The sequence below is a fragment of the Lissotriton vulgaris genome, chromosome 12 (genome assembly GCF_964263255.1).
Source record: "Lissotriton vulgaris chromosome 12, aLisVul1.2, whole genome shotgun sequence".
Lineage (NCBI taxonomy): Eukaryota > Metazoa > Chordata > Amphibia > Caudata > Salamandridae > Lissotriton > Lissotriton vulgaris.
The window spans coordinates 24,559,361-24,581,003 of record NC_141700.1 but is presented as its reverse complement, the minus strand read 5'-3'; positions in this window follow the sequence as shown (position 1 = coordinate 24,581,003).

The following is a 21,643-nucleotide window of genomic DNA, read 5'->3' as shown; positions in this document are numbered from 1 at the left end:
CCACCGGGCGCCAACACCACCACTCGCTCTCCCGGTCCACTCCTCACCTCTTCCGGCCAGGGGGGTTGGGAGCCAGGGCCCCGCTCCGTCTCCGTGCAAGCGCCCCACTTCGGAGCTCGCCGATCCAGCCGTCTGCCGTGCGCCTGGGCCCCTGCCTTCCAGAAGTCCGCCTTGGGCTGTGTGCTGTCTCTGGCTGGTCCCGGCTTCGGACCTCCGCCAACTAGGCCGCAGCCGCGGCCTCAGGTAGATTTGGGGGCGGGTGCGGGACCAGAGCACTCTTCCTCGCTGGAGTGCAGTCCTGCGTGCTCCTGGTGCGGGTCCACCGACTTACGGGACCTCCCGTGCGACACTGCTCTTCTTTGAGTGTCCGGCCCTCCGCTACCCCGCTCCGGCGGTGTCCCGGGCCTCTGTTCTCCTCCCGCGAGGCCGCAGCCGCGGCCTCGCGTAGCCACGGAGCGGGGCCGGGGTCCTCTGTGCCGTCGGGCGTCGGGCCGGATCACCCGAACTCCGGCGGCCAGCGCAGCAAAGCCACCAGCGTGCGGCCGTTCCCCTCCAGGCCCGTCTCTCTGCTCTCCGGAGGCTCGTCTCACTGCTCTCCGGGCCGGCGCCGCCTCAGTTGGGTCCTCTATGCGGCCCGCCTCGTCACCTCCGCTCCGTGCTCCAGTGGCCGAGACCTCTGCCGTCCGTGCCGTGGCTCACCGGGGGACCGGAGTTTCGCTCTGCTGTGCCTGGGGATCTCCTCGCCCACACCCGGTCGCCGGGCTCGGCTAGGGGGGAGAGAAGTGATGTTTAGGGCTTAGGGCCTTGGCGGGCGCAGGAGCTCGGGCAGAACACGTCCGTTCACTCCGCCATCTTCGGCGATGTTGTTTAAAGGGGAAAACTGCCAATGAACGAGTTTGGAAACTAGGTTTAAATGTCTGATTGTGCTTAATAGCCTGTGATTGTGGACGTATTCTTATACACACCAAAAATAAATATGACCTTAAGTGGAGCTACGCTACTAATTTTATTTGTGTATAGCTGCAAACACGCAGTGACAAACGCCCTACTAGTGCTTAATTTGTAACAAAGGAAGTGCCAGTGTTGTGATCAGGCAGCAGCTTCATACTCTATAATTCTTTTGTTAGTTTGCGTAACAGGGAGAGAGCACTTAAATTTAATAATGGCTTGGCTACAGCCGCTTTCAAGACTTATCTGCTGCCTTAATGCCTTCTAGTATACTGATGCCAATATCCAAGTTTCGTTGTTGTTGGAATAGATGCAAGTTCAAAAATCTTCACCGAGTTGATAAATACAAAATAAATGTGGTTCCACTAAAGTAAGAGACACTTTCTAATTAACAAGCTGGGCAACAGAAAAGGAGACACGGCCTGGCAGCCGTGAAACTGAAAGCACGGCCGGCAGGCTGTGAAAGCATTCGATGCAGCAGGGGGTGGAGCGGGAAGAGCTGCTGGCGGCACCACCACATTGTCTGCCTAGCTGTATTTTGAAAAAGCTAAAGCAGAAGGCAGCAAACACACTAGAAAAGCTAGATTAGGAATATACCTAACGCACATTTATTCATAAACATGTACAGTTTAAATATTGCCCGTTCACAGAGTAACTGATAAGAGGTACCAAAGGCTCGTACATAACCTGTCCTACAATGTTACAATTCACAGGTTTAAACGCCACATTGTCCTACAAGCTTCCAAAAGAGGCGTACAAATAAGCAGTACACCGTGTATGTAATGATTGTTACAAAGTAAATGCTAAAAGCGGTACGTAATGTGAATACACGATACGTGCTTATAAGATGTACGACCAGACAATGCCGGTCCTAGGCCTTCTGAGGCCCCGGGCGAAAGGGAAGATGTGAGGCCCCTCCAAGTGACATCACAGAAAGTGACTTTGCAGGACTTTTGATCTTAGTTATTTGGCATCAGTGAAGCAAACTAATGTGGATATCAGTAACATGGACAAAAGTAGAGGGAATGGAAAACAGGTGAGCAAATATCCATGAGTGTAACACTTGCCGTCTCCTTAAATGATTAGTTGGACATGTAGTGCCTGGCGAAAGGAAAAAGAAGGGGGAAACTTCACTGATCTTTACAATACCTAAATGGACTTTTTTTCTGGTGCTCCCTAGTACAGAAACAGTGGAATGTTCAGCTCTGCTGGGATTTGCATGAATGTGTACCAACCTATAGTTACTTTCCTGGAAAAGGCCTGTCATTCAAACCTATAATTTTTGTATATCACAGCAGTTCTATTGATGTACCCTCTCATCCGTTTTTATTTTGTTTTAATCATTGCAGAAATTGATTTAACCATGTCACCTTCCGTGGCGATTGATCTTTAGACATTTTAACTTAAGTTAAGTGTATAGTAATATATAATACGATGGATTGAACTGAAGCAAGCAGGTCTCTTACCTTAACGTAGACAGTCTGACTCAACACACGGACTCAAGCGACGACGACGTCCGACTCCTGCCTGCAGCCCTGCCCTGCCCTGCCCACGCGGCCCGCCGCCCGATCCGACTTAGTAAGGGACTGACTGCCAGTGCCAGGTCACGTATGGCGTGTGCGCATGCTGAGTGCGTCACACTGAGCGGGGGCTGGCCATAAAATCATGTCCAGGGCCGTCATTGGTAGTGCTTTCGTGCGCTACCAGATTGACGGCTCTGGGACCCACTGTCACCTGCATGAGGAAGATTCAAGGCCGGCGACACCGGCGTCACGTCACCACCACAGGGCACGCACCACCACCACCACCACCAACCAAGCTAGGTGATGGGGGGTGCGTGCAGGCGTCTTTGCGTGCGTGCGCAGACAGTGTTGTTCCCTGTATTGTGCAGGAGGTGCTGACTTAAAAGTAGCAGCAGGCTCTGCTCAAAGATGGGACGCAGTCACGCAGATACCCTAGGTGAAGTAAGAGAAGAGGGGGCCCAGGGGGCAGTGATGCCTAATGAATAATGGCTGGCTGAATGAATACAGAGCTCTTAGAAGTCTCCTCTCGCACTTTCTTTGCAGCCAGCAGACACCACAGAAATGCCGATTGTACCGTACGTGCAACAGAGTGTGGAGAACTAGGCCAGGCTGGTAACTGCAAAATAAACACACACACACACTCGATATTATTGGATGGAAGAATGCACTGTGCTGTGCTCACAGTCACTGCGTAGCGCTTTTCCCCATCATCATTTTGTCTCCGGAGAAAATATATTCTGACGACTGCATTAGATTCAGACTGCTGCCAATGTACCTGGTTTCACAGGCGAAATGCATCGTTGACGCTGATAATCATTAGCATATTGGACAACAGCCATTCGGTAGAAAGTCTTCACGTGCGTTTTACTTCTGTTTACGGGTGGCCAGTGCACTTTAGTGAAAGGCGACCCTCTGCTTGTACAATGGCCATATTTGGCACTTCACACCAAAGGGAGGTACAGTACACGCTGTCATTTCATGTTGGATACTTTTTTTGTGGAGTTTTATATAGCGCGACCTTGGCCCGAAGATACTGGAGCGCTTTACATGAGCACCAGTTGTTACGCAAGGAGGCCTTCATATTTTTGGGAGAGACACGGGGAGATAAATCGATTTGCCCAGAGTCACAGGATGTTGAGTGGACGCCCGAGATTCGATTGAAACCTGGTTCTCCAGCTCCAAAGTCGGCCGCTCTGGCCGTTAAGCCACATCCTCTCCCTTTCCCCGAACATTCTATATATACAGTGATAAACTGAGGGCAAGCAGCAGTACTCCTTTCAAGCAAATTTCTTGCTTCCACGTAACCCTGTAGGTAAACAGCGCCGCAAGTGTAACAGATTTCAGAGCTTCGAAAGGGGATTTCCCATCGAGTGCACTGCTTCCAGCCCGAGTCTAGCGCCGTTTATTCCCGCAACTGCGGGGCCGGCGGCGGGGCCCCTCTGAGCGCGAGGCCCTGGGCAGCTGCCCATACCGCCCATGGCTAGGACCGGCCCTGCGACCAGATAGAAGCTTTTGCCATCTAACTTCTGAACATATAATGTACAAAGACTATGCGCACATGTCAGGGGAGAAAGCAAAAATAATATATCGCACAAAGTGGACTAACTACAGAAAGGCCGGAAAATAAAATAAGAAGGCGCCAGAGCAATTGAACTATTACTGTAGAGGTGCTAGCAGGAAGGAAACAAATGGCTAATACGGCTCTAGTTGTGCACGCCACATTGTCTGCCTCGCTGTATTTTGAAAGAGCTAAAGCAAAATGCCGCAAACACGACAGGAAAGCTAGCTTAGGAATATACTTAACACACATTTTTTTATTATAAGCAAGTCCAGTTAAAAAATTGCCAGTTTGTAGAGTAAATGGTAAAAGCAGTGAGCTTTAGGCTAGCCTACTCATTGTGCGTAAGGTGTTACTAAAACATGCAAAAATTGGAAAGCTGTCCAGGGGCTATGGCAACTTAAGCGCTGTTTGTGAGGCGCTAGGAAAGGGAAACAAATTACTCAGAAACAGGCATACAAATAAGCAGTAGAACGTATATGTGATGATGCTTTTAATGTAAATGCATCGTACTGCTAGCTAAAACTGCACTAACAGTTGTACATAAAAATGCTCGTAACAACGTATAAAGGAAGAGAGTGAAAGGCAAATCCATGTACATGATGCCATTAACTGCGTAAAGCTTAACCGTGCCATAGGAGCATTTTGTGTGTAGCAATGGACGTCAGGGTAATTTATTGATTGTGCGTGAGGCGTTAATAAAACAGTCAAAAATTAGAAATATGTCGAGGAGCTATAGTAACTTAAGTGCTGTTTGTAAGGCGCTAGGAAAGTGAAACAAATTACTCAGGAACAACGTAACTACATGCATGGCGTGCTAGTAACACAGCTTTTATTTTTATTGTTGAGATTGCACTAATAACTGCAAAAAAAATGCATGCACATTACGCACGCATTTTTAAACCACATGCACGCTGTGCTAGTAATTTAGCACAAAGCGCTCGTAACACCATATTAAGCATAAGGGTTAAAGGCAACTTTAAATACAAAACACTATTACCAATGCACTGGAGAAGGCCTTCCGTACAAGCACTTCTTTTGTAGCAATGGGCGCCAGCCTAACTCAATTATCGTGCACAAGGTGTTACAAGGGAAGGAAAAAAGTGGACCTGTGGCGAGGCGCCAGAGCAACTGAACTGTTACTAATGAGGTGCTAACAGGAAGGAAACAAATTACTAACATGGCTTTAATTATACGCGCCACATTGTCTGCCTAGCTGTATTTTGAACAAGAAAAGTAAAATAAAGGGAGACACGGCCTGGCGGCCGTGAAACTGCAGGGAGAGAGAGGTGAGGTGCTGGCGGCTGGGGAGGGGGAGGAGAAATGCGAGCCTGGCTGTGTGAGGGGAGAGAGAGGGGAGGTGCTGGCGGCACAAAGCTGGGGAACAGATGGCGAAGACTGGCGATTTGATGCTGTGCACGCTCATTTTAACTCATTGCGCTTGCGCATTGAGCTAAAAGCGCACATGCAGTGCATCAAATCGCCAGTCTAGTTAAACTTCTGTTTAAGCCCCTATAGTCTCGCTCCGCTCAATGCGCAGGCGGATTGACAGGCGAGACCTAAAAAGGAGGAAGGGAGAGGGGGACAGAAGAGGGAAGACGAATAAGGCGGTGGGTTGCACAGTCAACGTGTGATAGAAATTTCACTATGACATGCTTCTATCAAGAGTGCCACACTCCAAGGGCGGAGCGAGTCACATAGTGTGAAAACAAGCTAATATTTTGGCCAGTGTTCCTCTATGGATTGGTATAAATAAAAACCATCCGATCCCGATGTGACTACAAATTTTAATTAATGTCACTCAAATGATGAGAGAAGAATCTCACCATATCAAAATTATAAAAAGACTTATCGTCAAGTCCAAATTAAATTGATATCACATTGGTCCAATCAAGGTTGTCCAGCTAAGTATCTGAACAATTCTGTGGTTGTAACCAGACTCCTATTAGTATATCAAGACTTTTACGCATTGCTTTTAAGCTTCCAAATGAAAGATATCACTCCATTTGGATGTCTTACCTATTTCACCCAAAGTCAAGTGCAGAGGCTGGGGTGCAAGCAGTAAGGTTTGCGTAAGATCTACAATGAAAACAGTAATAAATGCTTACTATATTGCGTATATCCATGCAATCTGAATATCAATGAAAACAAGTCCGGTCCCCGTACTGTGAACTGATTACATGTACCCGCATGTGGGCTTTTGATGGTAAATGTGGTGATAAGGTGCCATTGTCAATGGAAAGTAGCTGATCAGAGAAGGGCTAAAGCAATTATGAAGTCTCACCGCTCCCATCAGTGTTATGAGGTTAAAATGTGTCTCACAAACGAGTCTAACTATATAAAATATGTGTGGCAAAACAAATATGGAGAAATCCTCTGAATTCGGGTAAGTTACGGCTGCTCATGTCAGTGACCCGCAGTATCCACTGTCCTGGTGGGCAGTCTGGTTAAAGATAGCCACAGTAACCTGCTTTCCTCTGAAAACAAACGGTCCAGTCGAGTCCTTTGGTATTTTACAGGCCTGTCGGTGTGCCTCCGGTGTCTCTGTGCACCTTTCCGTATGCCCTTCGGTGTTTTATATGCCTGTTGGTGTGCCTACGGTGTCTCCGTGCAAATGTCTGTGTGCTCTTCTGTGTTTTCTAGGCCTGTCAGGTGCCAACAGTGTCTCCAATCACCTGTCTAAATGCCTGTCTGTGTTACAGTTGTCCTTTGTGTTTATCTGAACATAACTCCCCCTGCCTCTTCCATGTGTACAGCTGACTGTCAGTCTGTGTTTCAGTGAGCCTGTCTCTATGCCTCGCCCATCCCTGTGTATGTGTGCATCTGTTTATCCAGCATTGTATCTTTTATAGATTCACATGATTGAAACTTCCCCGTTGTCATGGTGAGATTCCCACAGTAACAGTAAAATAGCAGTATTAAAACGTAACATTCAAATGCCCATAATATGTTATGTTATGTTATGTTATACTAGATTTTATATAGCGCACGGCTACTCAAAGAGTGTGCCGGCGCTTTGATTTGCACACCGGTCTCATAACATAACAGGAAAAGAACAGATAAAAGACAGAAAATCCATAAAAATGCCCAAAAAACTAAGAAGTTAAAAGCCAGGTTTTAAGCCCCTTCCTAAAAGCCAACAAGTTTGGAGCACTGCGCAAGGCCATTGGTAACGTATTCCACAACTGGGGCGCCAGCAGTCTAAAAGACCGGCCTCCAATGCGTGCCCTCTTAACACGAGGCACTGCCGCAAGGAACAGAGATTCTGACCTCAAAGGCCTGGCTGGATGGTAGAAGGTCAGCCTTTTTTGGAGGTATTTCGCTCCGGAGGCATGCAGAGCTTTATGCGCCAGAGTCAAGGTCTTAAAAATTATCCGCTTCCGGACAGGGAGCCAGTGCAGTTCCCGCAGGCGGCCCGAGGCTCTAGCACGGCGAGATAGTCCAAAGATGGCCCGTGCTGCCGAATTCTGGACCACCTGTAACCGTTGAAGCAGATATTCTGGCAGGCCGAGATAAAGAATGTTCGAATAGTCAATTCTCGAACCAATTATCGCCTGCACTGTGATCTTCCTGTGTTCCTCCGATAACAGAGGGAGAAACTTACGCAGCATCCGGAGCAGGCCAAAGCAGGTGCCCGTGAGGCCGATTATCTGTGAGCGCAGTGTGAGGCGGTTGTCAATCTTAATCCCAAGGTTTTTAGCCACCTGGGACGAACTTGCTGGTGGAAACATGTTCTCTGGCCACCACACTTTCCAGTCCGGATCAGAACTACACCCGAAAAAGAGGACCTCGGATTTATCCGAGTTGCACTTGAGGCTGTTATGTTGGAACCACTGAAATACAGCCTCAAGGCAACCCTGGATCCTACCTCCATCGAAGTCTGCACCCTTCTCACAGGTGAAGAGGAGCTGGGTGTCATCAGCGTAGGAAACGATCTGAGCCCCGAAAGACTCCGCCAGAGCCGCCAGAGGGGTCATGAAGATGTTAAATAGAGTCGGGCTCAATACTGAGCCCTGAGGGACTCCGACACCCAGCGGCGACATCTCGGCGGAGCAAGCAGAGGCCCAGACCGTTTGTCGACGGCCTGCCAGGAACGAACTGAACCATTTGAGCACCGTCCCCCTGAGACCAATCTCAGAGAGCCTTGCAAGGAGACCCTCATGGGGGACGGTGTCGAAGGCCGCCGACAGATCTAACATCACCAGCATCGCCCTGCCACCCGAATCCAGCACCTCCTTAATAGCCTCCGAAACTTCCAGGAGGGCTGTTTCGGTGCTAAGATTGGTGCGGAAACCCGATTGAGTGGGGTGCAGTAGATCATGGGACTCCAGGTGATCGGCAAGCACCTTGTGCACCTGTTTTTCAATGATCTTCGCGAAAGCGGGCAGGAGCGAAATAGGCCTATCATTCGCCAGCACCTCCGCATCAAGACCGGGCTTTTTGAGCAGGGGAATAATCATCGCCTGCTTCCATGACTGAGGAACCACACCCTGAGCAAGAGAACAGTTCAGCAGGGGGTTCACATATGGATTAATGGTAACTGCCATTTTCGCCAAAAACTTGGCGGGGCAGGCATCCCGGGGAGAACCTGATTTAAGACAGGCCATCAGATCAAATGAAGCGGCCATAGAGAGAGGGGGAAAGACTGCCAAGGCCGGACCTGCACTAGGCAGGGTAGCAGCGGCATTCTCCGCCCGGCAGGGCACCTCAGGCTCCTGCACAGGGAAAGAGTCCTGGATCAATCGGATCTTCGAAGTAAAAAAGTCCGCGATCGCGCTGACCCAAGGCGCAGAAGGGGGAGTCTGAGTCGACGCAGCGCGTGAAGTCGTAAACTCCCGCACAATAGCAAAAAGCTCCTTACAGGAATTGGAGGCAGCTTCGATTTTTCTCGCGAAATAAGCCTTCTTCTCAGAAAGGATATCACGATGATAAGCTTTCGCCAGTGACCTGTAAGCAAGTTTCGCTGTCGGGTCGTAATTTACTAGCTTTAGCAACCTATTACCATTGTTATAAAACATCCAAACTCTAACCAATCAGAGCATAGACCATAGAATCCCCTTCCCCTGCAAGGTCACCCTACCTCAGATTTCTTATAGCACGTCATGTGTTAGGGAGTCTCCTTGAGCTCTGACCAGTCACAGTGTTTCTATTGTTGCACTTTTGAACTCCAGCTAGCTGTTCATCTCTGCACTTCATATTTCTTCTAGGATACTCAGGATTGTGAGTACCTATATTTCATCATAATGTCAGAGTCTTAAAAAGGGTTGATTAGGCCCTGTAAGACTTGTGGAAAGTCCAGACTTTATTCTGAGGACCCACATAAAGAGTGTCTTTACTGTCTATATCCAGAGAACAAGCCCAGAGAATGCAAGTACTGTCATACTTTTTCCTTCAAAAACCCTCAAGGACCGTAAGGGTAGGCTGCTTCTCTGGAGAAAAAGCCTTCTCCGAAATGATTGATGTGGCTATGGGCGTTTCGTCAACGTCCTTCAGACAGATAGCGGGATCAGTGGTATTGAGACGGCAAGGGTGGATAAAGGCTACAGCGTTTCAACCAGAGGTTCAGGCAAAGGTTTTGGACATGCCATTTGACAGCGAATTTCTCTTTGGGAAACATGTAGATGAAGCCTTGCAATCAATAAAAGCAGATACGAAGACAGCTAAATTTTTAGCTAACATACAACAAAAAAGATTTACTTCCTTCCGACCCAGAGTGTTATCTCTCTTGCCCAGCTTCAAAAGCATTTCCAGCCGTATCATCAACAGGAATTTCATGCCTAGTACTCTTCTCAGCCCTTTCGGCAAACCTCAACACCTGCCTATTCTAGACCATCAGTACGTCGCCGCCCACCATCAGGAGGTGGGGCTCACAACTCTAGCAAGAGACAATGAGGATCCACAGGCCCCTGCTACCATAGTCCCACTTCAATTCAGCCTCGTTTTCTCCAAATTCTTCTATTAATGGAAGCTTATAGCTTCCGACAAATGAGGGTTAGACGTATTTCGCCACGGTCACAGCCTGGACTTTGTTCAACAGCCTCGGAATGTGCCTCTGCGAAGGACTTCCCATTGTCATCTCCGAATTCTCAAGAAGGAGATTCGGTTGCTTTTAACCAAGCAGGCAATCGAAGAAGTGCCGCCCAATCAACACAATCTGCGGTTCTATTCCCACTTCTTCTTGATAAAGAAAAAGACGGGAAAATTTAGGCAGATAATGGATTTAAGGTCATTGTTCAGAATGTTATGTCTCTAGGAAATTCTGCTTCTAATGAATACAGGGGGCTATATGTCTTCACTGGATCTTCTGGACGCATATTTTCACTTTCCCATTCACCCAAAACATTGTCGTTTTCTGAGGTTTGAGGTGGCAGGGTGCCATTAACAAATCGGAGTACTACCATGCGGGCTGAAGTCAGCTCCAAGAGTCTTCACCAAGTGCTTGGCTCCAGTGGCCGCCTTTCTATAGCGAGCCGGTCGCCAGGTATTCCCTTATCTGGACGACTAGTTGGCCAAAGCCCCATCGTCCAAGCTGCCAGAAGATCGATGGACGCCTGTGTTCGACTCTTTCATACCTTGGGGCTGAGAATCAACCCAGAGAAGTCCTCCCTGGCTCTGTTCAGGTCAATAGTGTTTCTAGGAGCATCTCTGTGAAGGGTCTGTCCGCAAAAAAGTACTTTTCAGTAAGGGCATACAAATCAATGCTAGGGATGAATCTGAAAGAAACAGGTTAGTGTTAGATTCCTTACCTTAGAATATCCCCAGGCGTCAGACTGGATCCAGAAAGTTTTCGTCAGTAGTACCCCTGCGTGTCGGTGGGTGTCGTCTGAGGCTCCGCGTCCGTCATGGGCGTCGTGATTGCCTGGATGACGTCATAGGAGTACTTAGACGCCGCCCTCGCGCGCTGACGTCAGTTCTTCTTTTTTCCGCACCAGCAAGTGCAGATCCGGGAAGAGTAGTACACTAGTCATCTTTTGACTAACTTTTTTGATCTCTTTTGATCACTTTTCTAGTTGACCTTCAACTCGTGGTGCCGATAGGGATGCCTGGTTTTAAACCTTGCAAGGCCTGTCACTGCCTAATGTCGGTGACTGACCCCTACCGTCGGAGCCGCAGTCATCGCCGCTCGACGAGTCACCACCACTCGTCGGGCTCCAAGTCCTCAGGTAAGTCGAGGCATTTGAAAAAGAAGTCAAAGAGGCGTCATCACTCTTCTGACTCCCCCAGACGCTTGAGCAATGCTGCCGGGGGTTCGGGCGACACCGCCCACGCGGCTCCATCGGAGCCGCAGGCGCCGCATCCAGCTCCATACCCGCTGGTCCCTGGGCTGCATGCGACACTGGAGTAGATTGGTGCTTTCCTCACGGCCATGAGGTCACACTTCCCTGTGTCAGAACCTGCTGAGGCGCCTTCGGGCCCCGCGGGTCCGACTGGGAACCCTAGCAGGCCCTGGAGCCGTCGTCGACTCTGGTCCCGACACCGCAGGGCTCCGCAGGATCCAGGCCTGGATCCGGGTCGTCGCCAGTCGACCTTACGACTTCTCCGCTGGAGCCGACCCCCAGGGTGTCGTTTCCGGCTCTGTCCCCGGATGACGTCGACTCCAGTTTTAGCCCCGGTCTGGCATCGGACCGGCGCTGCTCGGCACAGTCCCTGGCGTCGAAGGGTGAGGCCTTCACCTACGACCCGGCTCCATCATTTTTGCCTGCTTATCAGGAGATGGATGACGGGGAGGACTGCGAGGTGTCTGAGGACCCTCTGGCACAGTAGTGCCAGTTGAGCCAGGACTGGGCAGAAGAGCTGGGGAGGCCAGTGGTCTGGGCACTTCGCCCGACACTGGATTTGTCTCTCCTCCCTCTATGGCTTCGGAGGAGGGGGCTGCTTACAGCATGGTGTTGAACAGGGTGGCCAAGGCCTTGGTTCTTGATCTTCCTGTCACGGCCGTGAAGACTAACCTCCTTACTGAGGTGCTCAAACCGCAGGCAAGTGCCTCGGAGCCTCTACTGCCATTTAACAAAGCCCTCACCGACGTTCTGATGGGTCCCTGGTCCAAGCCCTCCACAGGCCTCCCTGTGGATCGGAATGTGGCCTGATGCCACCCCCTGACACCAGGCGGCCCCTGCTTTCTATCCATTCACCCCACCCCCGAGAGCCTGGTGATCGAGGCCTCTACGTCCCCAACCGCATTCCCTACCGCTCCTTCGGATCGGGAATCCAAAATGTATGATCAGTTTGGGGAAGAAACTGTTCTCGTTCCCGAGTTTGGGGCTGCGGTCTGTCAACACCGCCTGCCTTTTGGGCCTATACACCCACTCTCTGTGGGATACGGTTGCTGAGGTTCTGCCACAGTGCCCGGAGGAGGCCCAGACATGGCTCGCCCAAGCCCTGGCGCAAGGGCAGGATGCAGCACGCTACTCGATCCGGTGTGGACTTGACACCACGGACTCGCTAAGTGGAGCTCTCGATTGCAACAACAGTGGCGGTTCGCCGCCACACCTAGCTGAGGTCCGCCAACTTTTCGGGGGATGTCCAGGCCATGCTCATGGACATGCCCTTCGATGGCGTCACCTCTTTGGCGACAAAGCGGACAGTGCGCTGGAGCGTTTCAAGGAATCCAGGGCTACGGCCAAGTCCTTGGGCCTAGGCCAACGCCAGCAAACTTCCGCTTTCTCCCCCTTTTGTGGCCAAGGAAGGGGCGCCCCCACACGTCCAGCCAGCCACAGGCCGCAGAACTATTCTCAACGTGGTCCCGGATGTGGTTACCGCTGTGGCGGTGCCGGGGGACAACGGCTGGGTCAGTCCACATCCGCTCCCGTAGCATCTTCCTCTAAGCCTTCCTAGTCTGGCATTTCAGGCCCATTCGACGCCAGAGTTCGCCATCACCTCCTCCACTTGCGTACCATCACGTCGGACAGGTGGGTCCTGCAAATCGTCCGAAGGGGCTACCCCCTCCCCTTCGAGGTGGCCCCTCCAACCATGCCACCGCAGTACCACCGGATGTCGGGGGAGCAGCTTCTGCAGGAGGAAGTTACGCCCCTCTAGGTCAAGGGGGCCATCGAGCGCGTTCCTGGGCCAGAAGTAGGACGTGGTTGCTATTCCCACTACTTTCTGGTACTCAAGAAGGACAAAGGAGGCCTACGCCCTATCTTGGACCTACGGAGCGCCAACGGCTTCCTCCTGAAGGAGAAGTTCAAGATCCTGACTTTGGCTCAGGTCCTAGCTGCCCAGGACCCCGGAGACTGGATGGTAGCGTTGGACTTGCATGACGCGTATTTCCACATCCCCGTCCTGCCGGCCCACCAGCGCGACCTGCGGTTCACGGTAGGCCTTGAGCACTTTCAGTTTACCGTGCTCCCCTTCACCCTCGGGTGTTCACGAAAGTGATGGCAGTTGTCGCAGCTCATCTGCGCAGATCAGGGGTTTCAGTCTTTCCCTAGCTCGACGATTGGTTGTTGAAGGCGGGCTCACCCCAAACAGTCGTCAGCCACCTCCAGACTACAGCCGACCTCCTGCACTCGCTGGGGTTCTCCATCAAAGTGCCAAACTCAAGAGTGCCCCTCTTAGAAGCTCCTTTTCATCGGAGCAGTTCTGGACTCTGCGCAGTTTTAGGTTTATCCCCCCGAACAGCGGGTTCGGGATAGTCAGGCTCTGATTCCGATCTTTCAGCCTTTATCCTGAGTCTCGGTCAGGTTGACGCTGCGGCTCCTGGGGCTGATGGCCTCCTGCATCCTTCTGGTGCATCACGCCAGGTGGCGGATGCGGGCTCTGCATCGGGACCTGAAGTTTCAGTGGGCACAGCATCAGGGCAACCTGTCCGACCACGTCCTGATCTCGGAGGGCACTGCGAGTCAGTTGCAGTGGTGGCTCACGAACCGCGATTGGGTCAGCAGCAGATCTCTCTCGCTACCCCAACCGGAGCAAGTAGTGGTGACGGATGCATCCCTCCTGGGATGGGGGGCCACATGGGAAAGAGGTAGACCAGAGGCCACTGGTCCCCGGCGGAGTCTCGGCTCCATATCAACCTTCTGGAGCTGCGGGCGATCCGACTTGCACTGAAGGCATTCCTTCCCTCTGTCCGGGTAAGTGTAGTGTAGGTGTTCACGAACAACATCACCGCCATGTGGTACTGCAACAAACAGGGCGGGTGGGGTCGTGGACCCTTTGCCAGGAGGCTCTGCGCCTCGGCGCCTCTGGCAATGGCTGGAACACCAGGGCTTCACCCTGGTGGTTCAACACCTGGCAGGTTCCCTGAACGCCAGGACGGATGAACTCAGCCGGTGCATGATGGATGGCGTCTGAACTCGGATGTGGCGCAAGGTCTCTTTCAGCAGTGGGGAGAGCCTTGGTTAGATCTATTCACCACCAAAGAGAACGCGCAATGTCATCAGTTCTGCGCGTTGGAATTCCCAAGGCGGCACTAGCTCGGCAATGCTTTTCCTTGCGAGTGGAGCTGCAGTCTGTTGTACGCCTTTCCACCTATACCACTTCTGCCCAGAGTGCTGAAGAAGATCAGGCTAGACCGGGCCCAAGTCATCCTTTTGGCTCCGGACTGGGCACAGAGATACTGGTATCCAGAGCTACTCAGCATGTCAGTCGATCCCCCGATTCATCTGCCTCTTCAGGAGGACCTTCTGTCGCAGCAGCAGGGGATGGTCCTCCACCCAAAAATGTCCAGTCTCCACCTACATGCGTGGAGATTGAGCGGCGGCAGTTGAGGCCATTTTACTTGCCTCCTGAAGTGTGCAATGTGATTCTGGCAGCCAGGCGTCCCTCCACAAAAACGGTATACGCCTGCAGGTGGAACAAATTTGTGGCATGGTGCACAGCAAAGGCCGTGGATCCACTCTCTGCTGCCTTTTCAGAGGTTCTCTTCTTCCTTCTTTCTCTTGCCCAGCAGGGCTCTGCTCTGGACAGTATCAAGGGCCATTTCAGCCTTCTTAAGGTTTCCTGATCAGCCTTCTCTTTTCAAGTCCCCTGTTGTAAATAGATTCTTGAAAGACATCACACACATGTTTCCTCCTGTTCCCTTCATGATGCCTCAGTGGGACTTGCAGCTTGTTCTAACATATCTGATGTGCGCTCCTTTTGAGCCACTTCATAACTCTCCTCTACGTCTTCTGACTCTTAAGACTGCATTCCTGGTTGCCATCACCTCTGCCAGGAGAGTGAGTGAGCTCCAGGCTCTATCTTCTAAACCTCCTTTCCTCTCTATCCATCCGGACAAGGTTGTTCTAAGGACTCATCCTTCTTTCCTGCCCTAGGTGGTCACAACCTTTCATATCGGGCAGTCCATCAACTTGCCCACCTTCTATCCGCCTCCGCATCCCTCGAAAGAGTAAGAGAGGCTCCACCGTCTGGACCAAAAACGTGCGCTCTCATTCTATCTGGACCGCACACGCCAGTTCCAGGTGGACGACCAGCTCTTTTTTGGTTACGTGGGCGCAAAGAAGGGATTGGGGGTGCACAAGCGGACCATCTCTTGGTTGGTCATCTTGTGCATCAAGGTTTGCTACTCTTTGGTGAAAAAGGAGCCTCCTGTAGGCTGCGCGCCCATTCCACTCAGGCCACGGCAGCTACTACTGCCCTGGGTCGGGGAGTCCCCTTGCAGCTACGTGGGCCTCGCTGCACGCATTTACTAGACAGTACTGCCTGGACAGCCAGGTCCGGAGAGATGGCTTTTTCAGCCGTTCCGTTCTCCAGGACTTTCTGGTGTGATCTTGGTTTGCAGACCCACCACCGGGGTTGGTATTGCTGGGGTATCTATTCTAAGGTAAGAAATCTAACACTAACCTGTTTCTTTCAGATGTAAGAAACAGTAGTTAGTGTTAGATTCCTTACCGCCCCAGCCACCCTCCCCGTTCTGCGAACCGATATCTAGGGTTAAGGACATCCCTTTCAGGGCCCTAGTTTCATGGCACCCGTGTTGGTTTCTGTCATGGCTCTGTGTTACTGGCGCTGAAAGCTATGTACAGAATTGATGTCAGCGTGCGAGGGCGGCGTCTAAGTACTCAGATGACGTCATCCCGGCAATCACGAGCCCTACGATGGACACGGAGCCGCAGCCGTAGACGACGCCTACCGACGCGCTGGGGTACTGCTGACGAAAACTTTCCAGATCGTGTCTGACGCCTGGGGATATTCTAAGGTAAGGAATCTAACACTAACTACTGTTTTCTTCCAGATATATTGTTTCGGAAGGTAACTTGTGCTTTCATCCTGCATCCCGCTGATACCAAACCTAAGGAGGAGGCCTCTCTAAAAGGAGCTTGATGCTCAATGGAGTTAATGTCGAGGCTCATTCAAAGACGTCATATCAATCACTCCGAGGATGGTCTCAGCAATGTAGAGACATTCTCTTCCAAGGCCTCTCTTTCCTCACAACAAAACCAAAGTTGGTCATGACATTGGATGCTTACATGGACGGATGGGGGGCCCACCTGCAAGATTGCAGGTCCATGGAAGATGGTCGGCTCAGGAAGCACAGTGTCACATAAATCTTTTGGAACTCAAGGCGGTCTTTCTAGGACTCTGAACATTTCTGCTAAGAATCAGGAAGTCATTGATCCTGATTCGGTCAGACAACACTACCACCATGTTCTATCTGCTGAAGCAAGGTGGGACAAGATCTCATGCTCTCTCAATCCTGGCTCAGCAAATCTGGAAATGGTTGAAAGCCCACAAAATATCTATACAGGTTCAGCATGTGCCAGGAGTCCAGAACGATTGGGCCGATTTCCTCAGTAGGGACACAAGGCAGTGTCACAAGTGGGAACTAAACAACAAACAGTTGCAAAGGGGTTTTTGCTGCTGGGGGTTTCCAACCCTAGATATGTTCGCTACATCACCCAACAAAAAATGCAGATTCTTCGACAACAGGTTCCCTCAGCCAGACTCTCTAGGAAATGCCTTCCACTTCTCTTGGGAGGGAGCGTTCGCCTACGCATTCCCTTTGTTTCCTCTCATTCTGAAGGTTCTGCAAATGATCAAATGGGACTCATGCTGTGTCATCCTGATCGCCCTGGCGTGGTTGCGACAGTACTGGTTCACAGAGCTGTTTCGCCTATCAAGGTTTTCTCCAATTCTCTTCCAGCCTAAGGAAAATCTCCTCTCTATGAACCAGGGTCAAGTAATTCATCCTCAAGTCTGCACACTCAACTTGTAGGCTTGGCTTCTCATCACACAGAGTTCTGACAGCTAACGATTTCTGTGGAATGTCAGACAATACTGCAGAATGCTCAAGCTCCTTCCATGATCAAATGTTACCCTGCCAAGCGGAATAGATTCTGTATATGGCATGCCACAAACTCTTTCGATCCTCTTTCTTTGCCACCTGAGGACGTTTTGCCTTATCTCTTACCTCCTGTCGAAGCTGGCCACGCGCAAGCGTCCATCAAAGTGCACTCAGCGGCATTATCCAGGTACAGTAGACGTACTGGTTGTTTGTCACTGTGGCCTAATAGGCTGATAAAAGAGTTCATGAGAGGACTTTGCCGGGTCTATCCTCCAGTGAGACCTCCCCCTGTGCTGTGGCAATTAAATACTGTCCTGTCGCAACTAATTAAATCACTGTTTTAACCTATTCACAAGTGCGACTTAAAAGGAAAACATCCATTGCAATGCAGTCATTACAACAACCTACCTTTACAACACAACTGTTACAACACAACTGCCTTTACATTGCATGCCGTTACAATGCATGCCATTACAACGCATTATAAGGTAAGTAATGGAGATTCTTTTGTATTAGGGTGGGTATGGGTTTTGGGGTACATGGGAGTAGTAATTTCTACCCCTACACGATCCAACACTTTCCCTATTGTTGCATTCACTGGAGTGGAAATAGTAATTCTTACCCCTACACTATCCATCACTTAGTCATTTTTACCCCTACACAATGCAGCACTTACCCTACTGTTGCACTCACTGGAGTAGGAATAGTAATTTTTACCCCTCCACTATCCAACACTTACCCTACTGTTGCCCTAAAAGTATTCTGCCTTGTAATGGTATGCGTTGTAATGGAAAGCGTTGTAATGGTAGTTTTTAAAATGCGTTGTAATGGCATGCATTGTAAAATCATGCAATGTAATGGTAGTTTCGATGTAAAGACTGCATTGTAAAAGTATGCATTGTAATTGCATGCATTATAACGTCATATATTCGACTTAAAGTACCTCTCTTGGATGGCGGCTTTCTTGTTAGCCATATATCAAAAGAGCCACCCAATAATCCCCTTGGGACTGGGTATTTCTTGTTAGCCATCACATCAGCAAGACGCATTAGTGAAATTCAAGCCTTCACAACAATGGAGCCCTACCTGCAATTCTTTGCAAGCAAAGTAATTCTTCGGACAAACCCATCATTTATTCCCAAGGTGCCTTCAGCATTTCATCTAAATGAGTCAGTGGTTTTACCCTCCTTCTTTGCAGCTCCTTCTTCGCAAGCTGAGTGGGCACTCCATTCTCTAGACATCAAGCTCTGGCTAAAATTCTACTTACAAAGGACTCAACCTTTCAGAAAGTCTACTCAGTTACTTGTCACTTTTTCTGCCCCTAGGAAAGGTCAGGCTTTGAAACAGGCATCTATCGCTCGCTGGGTCTCATTGGCTATTCTATTTTGTCATGAGACGGCTGGCCACCCTCTGGTTACTGAAGCCTCAGTGCACTCAACACGTAAGGTGGCAGTGTGTTCTTCTCTGTGTTTCTATGTGCCAGCTTTTGCCTTCTGTGTATTTATGCACTGTCTGTGTGCCATTCGCTGTTGTGGTGCACTTGTTTGTACTCTGCATGTGTTTGTATGTGTGACAATATGTGTTTGTATGTGTCCACTTCAGTGCCAATTTTTGTTTATATGTGTCTTCATGTGTGCCTTTATGCTTGTATGTCTCTGCATATTTGCCATTGTGTTTTTAAGTGCCTGTGTTCCAACATGTGTTTGCATGCATCTGTCTGTGTGCCATTATGTGTTTGTATGCCTCCTTGTGTTCATTCGTATTTCTATTTCTGTGTGCAGTGTTTATCTCTGTTTGTCCGAGTGTCCTGCCTATGTGCGTGTGTGAATTTGTGGTGTGCATACTTCTGCCTGAGTGAGGATGGGACTCATTTAGTGCGGCGTGCTTTTCTCCATGTGTGACGGTCAGTGTTAGTGCTGTTCGCCCCTTCTGCCTATGTGAGGGCATCAGCTAGGGCCAGTGTTTCCTTCTGCCTGTGTGATGGTGTCAGCTAGGACCACTGTTTCCTTAAGCCTGTGTGAGGGTGCCAGCTAAAACCTGTATTTTCTTCTGCAAGTGTGAGGGTGTCAGTTAGGGACAGTGTTCCCTTCAGCCTGTGTGAGGGTGCCAGCTGGAGCCTGTGTTCCCTTCAGCATGGATGAGGACATCAGCTAGGGAAGGTGTTACTTTGCAACTTACTGCATCTTTAAGGGTGTCTTCGAGGGACAGTGTTCCCTTCAGCCTGAGTGAGGGTGCCAGCTGGAACCTGTGTTCCTTACCACATGTGTGTAAGGGAGTCTTTAAGGGGCAGTGTTCCCTCCTGTCTGTTTGAGGGTGCCATCTGGAGCCTGTGTTCCCTTCAGCATGTGTGAAGTTGTCAGCTAGGGCATGTGTTCCTCCTGCCTGTGTGAGGGTGCAAGCCGGAGCCTGTGTTCCCTTCAGCATGTGTGAGGGTGTCATCTAGAGATAATGGTTCATTCAGCCTGAGTGAGGGTGCCAGCTGAAACCTGTGTTCCTTACCACATGTGTGTAAGGGAGTCTTTAAGGGGCAGTGTTCCCTCCTGTCTGTTTGAGGGTGCCAGCTGGAGCCTGTGTCCCCTTCAGCATGTGTGAGGGTGTCATCTAGAGATAATGGTTCATTCAGCCTGTGTGAGGGTGCCAGCTGGAGCCTGTGTCCCCTTCAGCATGTATGAGGGTATCAGCTAAGGCATGTGTTCCCTCCTGCCTGTGTGAGGGTGCCAGCTGGAGCCTGTGTTCCCTTCAGCATGTGTGAAGTTGTCAGCTAGGGCATGTGTTGCTCCTGCCTGTGTGAGGGTGCAAGCCGGAGCCTGTGTTCCCTTCAGCATGTGTGAGGGTGTCATCTAGAGATAATGGTTCATTCAGCCTGTGTGAGGGTGCCTGCTGGAGCCTGTGTCCCCTTCAGCATGTATGAGGGTATCAGCTAAGGCATGTGTTCCCTCCTGCCTGTGTGAGGGTGCCAGCTGGAGCCTGTGTTCCCTTCAGCATGTGTGAAGTTGTCAGCTAGGGCATGTGTTCCCTCCTGCCTGTGTGAGGGTGCAAGCCAGAGCCTGTGTTCCCTTCAGCATGTGTCAGGCTGTCATCTAGAGATAATGGTTCATTCAGCCTGTGTGAGGGTGCCAGCTGGAGCCTGTGTCCCCTTCAGCATGTGTGAGGGTATCAGCTAAGGCATGTGTTCCCTCCTGCCTGTGTGAGGGTGCCAGCTGGAGCCTGTGTCCCCTTCAGCATGTGTGAGGGTGCCAGCTGGAGCCTGTGTTCCCTTCAGCATGTGTGAGGGTTTCAGCTAGGGCATGTGTTCCCTCCTGCCTGTGTGAGGGTACCAGCTGGAGCCTGTGTTCCCTTCAGCATGTGTGAGGGTATCAGCTAAGGCATGTGTTCCCTCCTGCCTGTGTGAGGGTGCAAGCTGGAGCCTGTGTCCCCTTCAGCATGTGTGAGGGTGCCAGCTGGAGCCTGTGTTCCCTTCAGCATGTGTGAAGTTGTCAGCTAGGGCATGTGTTCCTCCTGCCTGTGTGAGGGTGCAAGCCGGAGCCTGTGTTCCCTTCAGCATGTGTGAGGGTGTCATCTAGAGATAATGGTTCATTCAGCCTGTGTGAGGGTGCCTGCTGGAGCCTGTGTCCCCTTCAGCATGTATGAGGGTATCAGCTAAGGCATGTGTTCCCTCCTGCCTGTGTGAGGGTGCCAGCTGGAGCCTGTGTTCCCTTCAGCATGTGTGAAGTTGTCAGCTAGGGCATGTGTTCCTCCTGCCTGTGTGAGGGTGCAAGCCGGAGCCTGTGTTCCCTTCAGCATGTGTGAGGGTGTCATCTAGAGATAATGGTTCATTCAGCCTGTGTGAGGGTGCCTGCTGGAGCCTGTGTCCCCTTCAGCATGTATGAGGGTATCAGCTAAGGCATGTGTTCCCTCCTGCCTGTGTGAGGGTGCCAGCTGGAGCATGTGTTCCCTTCAGCATGTGTGAAGTTGTCAGCTAGGGCATGTGTTCCCTCCTGCCTGCGTGAGGGAGCAAGCCAGAGCCTGTGTTCCCTTCAGCATGTGTCAGGCTGTCATCTAGAGATAATGGTTCATTCAGCCTGTGTGAGGGTGCCAGCTGGAGCCTGTGTCCCCTTCAGCATGTGTGAGGGTATCAGCTAAGGCATGTGTTCCCTCCTGCCTGTGTGAGGGTGCCAGCTGGAGCCTGTGTCCCCTTCAGCATGTGTGAGGGTGCCAGCTGGAGCCTGTGTTCCCTTCAGCATGTGTGAGGGTTTCAGCTAGGGCATGTGTTCCCTCCTGCCTGTGTGAGGGTGCCAGCTGGAGCCTGTGTTCCCTTCAGCATGTGTGAGGGTATCAGCTAAGGCATGTGTTCCCTCCTGCCTGTGTGAGGGTGCCAGCTGGAGCCTGTGTCCCCTTCAGCATGTGTGA